At 38.4% G+C, this 3,437-nt stretch overlaps 1 long non-coding RNA gene across 1 annotated transcript; it reads right to left on the reverse strand.

Moving 5' to 3' along the window:
- Window positions 1–1,016: 1,016 nt before the first annotated feature.
- LOC125292000 lies at window positions 1,017–1,818 on the reverse strand. The gene is made up of 3 exons (XR_007193124.1): window positions 1,742–1,818; window positions 1,598–1,660; window positions 1,017–1,307 (listed from the first exon to the last, which is right to left on the reverse strand). It is a non-coding gene; the product is annotated as an uncharacterized LOC125292000 (long non-coding RNA).
- Window positions 1,819–3,437: the final 1,619 nt, after the last annotated feature.

Here is a 3,437-nt window from a genome sequence, read left to right on the forward strand (position 1 = left end):
TACCTTTCAGAACTGGCAGGCTATAGTACAAAAGCCAGTGTTGCCACTCATGGGCTTTCCAGAACTTGCGTTCAGTAAGAGATCTTGGAACTCGAGCAACAACACTTGGAGGTTTTATGGTTAAAAGGTGTCTGTCAATGAGTGGTATTTGTGTGCCAATATACCATGGCTCAGAGTAGTTCCTAGATTCCATCCATACTGTTGCCATTTGTCTACATACACCTAGCAACACACAGTGCATATAGTCGGGGACCATCCCATTGATTAGATCAAATTTGGGCAAATCTACAACAGCAGATGGCCCCTTTATGCCAAATATAGCTTTCCCTTCTCTTTCAGCTATTTTTCCTATTTTTACTGTGCTTTTTATGATTTCTGTCACTTGGTTTGTCATCCAAACATGTGTACATCCTTGCAGTTCCTTGTCCTTTCTTTTTTTGTACACCAGGGTGAAGACAGACACCACAGCCATATTCACCATTAAATTGCTTGAAATTCTGTACTAATGGCCTTGCCACTGCATCACAGACACAACACAATGGGTGAACTTTCACATGTCTCCATGACTTATCAGTAGGATGCTGCCACTCAAAACCAACTTGTGAAAGATTGGTACATTCCTTCACAAATGGTTTGAAGTAACAGCTCATGTCTGGCTTGTTTGATCCAAACCACAATGCACAGAGAAGTACATGCTTATTTCTGGTCTCAGGGGGTATCTCATTAACACAACATAATATTGGCCAAATACTGAATTTTGAAGACTTAAAGACTGGTACACCATCACAATTAAATGTAAGAGACAGAAAAGCCTCCTCACTGCTTGATTTCAAGGTCTGATATAAGGCACCATCACATATATCATTTATTACATGCCTATTGCCGCTATTTGCACGAAAACAAAGATCATGCATACCTTGATTCTCAAGAATGTCTTTCAGTTGCTCCTTTAATGGGACAGTAATAAAGTAATGACCTTGTTGTAAGCTGTCCCTTACTGTTATGGATGAGGAACATGACACACATGAAAGTGTTTCTTGTGTGCATTCTTGTGATTGTGATATACCAAGGTATTTAGAGCATAGTCTGCAATAATGATGGTATTCAAACACATCTACAAGACTAGCTAATGGTTTCTCCAAAAAATACTTGCTTGCAGGAACTGCACTTGTCCCAGCAGAATGTAATCTTAGAAGTTTCAGTAGATCTTCCATCAATACACCTGTAGTGTTGTGTTTCAGTGCTAAGGATAGTATTGAGATGCAGCTTTGCTCTTCGGTTAATCCATGGGAATGGATATTTCTGTCCTAAAAATTGTAGAAAAAGAAACAAAGCATTAGATATCAGCTTAATATTTGCTTTCAATTTTACATTATACTTATCATTATGCAGGTTCATAATATTTGAGAGAGAAAAAAATACAGCATACATATATATAGGCTATATATATATATATAAATGACAGAACATAAGTGTGTCAATACACTTCCATGGATTGCATAATGAACATGAGTTTATTCCAGCCATTGCTTGTCTTGTAAGATTATGTCAAATCAAATTTTTTCACTGAATGTGTATGTAGGCCAACTATTGTTACCTCTGCCAATGTGTAGGGTTCTTCTGTTTGCTCTTCTCTTTGGCTGCTATCTTCATTGTTTTCCTGAGAGGAATACACATACAAAACCTTTAAAAGAAATACAGTGAGAAAAACAAAGAGAGAGAGAGATTGCATGCTGCTTACCTGCATTGATGTGAAACATTCTGTCTGTTCTTCTCTTTCACTGATAACTTCACTGTTTTCCTAAGGACACAAATCACAAATTATGAGGGAGGGAGAGAGAGAGAGAGAGAGAGAGAGTTGGGGGGGCTTACCTGTGCCAATGTGAAATGTTCTCCTGCCGGCTCTTGTCCTTGGCTGGTATCTTCGTTGGTTTCCTTAATTACACAAATCATACAAAATAATCCAAATCAGGCACAAAAATCAGATGGATAGCAAAAGAAAGTGTAACAATGCTTAACTGTCAGCTTACCTGTGCCAATGTGAAAGGTGCCCTTGTGTTTTCTTCTCTTTGACTACAATCTTCATCATTTTCCTGTGTGTGTGTGGGGTGGGGGGTCAGAAAAGGCATAGGGGCAATTACAATGACATTAGGCTACAGGTCTAGTTTTGTCTCACTTGTGCCTGCCTCTCGGACATTGCAGAAAAGCTCTTTTTCCCAAATGTTATGTCCATCATTTCAATAAATTTCCATAATCCAGTGTGGTAGGCTAGTGCAGATATGAAGCTATGCATAAATATACAAAAGCAACATTGAAACAATACAAGTAGCCTATTTCCACAAAGTTAGACTAAGAGTCATAACATCAGCCATCCATTTTTTCACAGGCCACAACATTTAGGACAAAAAATGTGGTAGCCTACACTTACATATTGTATAGTAGGCCTATGTTGCTCAATGTCTGCGCATGTTCTGGTGATTTTCCTTAGGAAATAAACAGGTAACGAAATTACTTAGGAATTAAACAGGTAATCAATTAATTTATTTCGAATTAAGAAATAATCAGGTACGGCCTAATTAATTAATTAAGATGCTGCCAAAAGAAATGCCTAACTGCATCAGGAAATGGTTGTAGGCTACAAACCTTATTTTCCAACCGCTCAGAGTACGTTTAGGAACATTCTTCCTCAGCCACTCGTTTTCTTTCTCCTGAGAAGTGCGTTTTCTTTTCATCATTTGTCTTTTAAAAGAAATGACTGTATACTGCCCTAGTCTTTGCCATTATCATTCAAACCCGCAAGGTCAAGAACAAGGACAGCCAGTAAGAAAAGAACGAAACGAAAACAGCGAATGCAGAGAAAAAGGCGCGACTCCAGATCTCGCAAAATTCTACGAGATCTGGCTAAACTTTTGAATTGAGGACTGATGCCAGCCGTCGTCGTCACGTCAGCCAGAGAATCCAAGGATTGCATCTACCAGAAGTAAGTGAATTACCCAGTATTTGAGTGTTTTGGCTTAAAATAGTTGTGCATTCGTGTAGCTATTTTTGTTGGGCTGTAGCTTCCAACATTCCCTCGTTTACAGAAGACGGCACCTTTGAAGCTAACAGAACTTTTAGTTAGTGCTACCTATGTCATACAGTGTAGCCTGCTAACTTAATGGTAATGTTAGCTGATAGAACTATAACTGGAAGTGGTGGAGCTGCCACGAAGTTAATGTTACATTACTAAGTAATCTTACCTTTTGTAATGTTAATAGACATGTTGCTATTGTAGTTGAGCTCATATTTTTAAAATAAAAATACAAATAATTTATGAGGGTGCTCTGGTAGGAAAGCTGAACTCACAGAAAGTTAGCTGCTAGCTGCGAGTTAAGTTATAGCAGGGAGCCGGTAGGTTACACTGTCAAGATGTATCTTAAAATTAATATCTAAAGTGT

This window comes from Alosa alosa, chromosome 3 (assembly GCF_017589495.1).
Source record: "Alosa alosa isolate M-15738 ecotype Scorff River chromosome 3, AALO_Geno_1.1, whole genome shotgun sequence".
Classification (NCBI taxonomy): Eukaryota; Metazoa; Chordata; class Actinopteri; order Clupeiformes; family Clupeidae; genus Alosa; species Alosa alosa.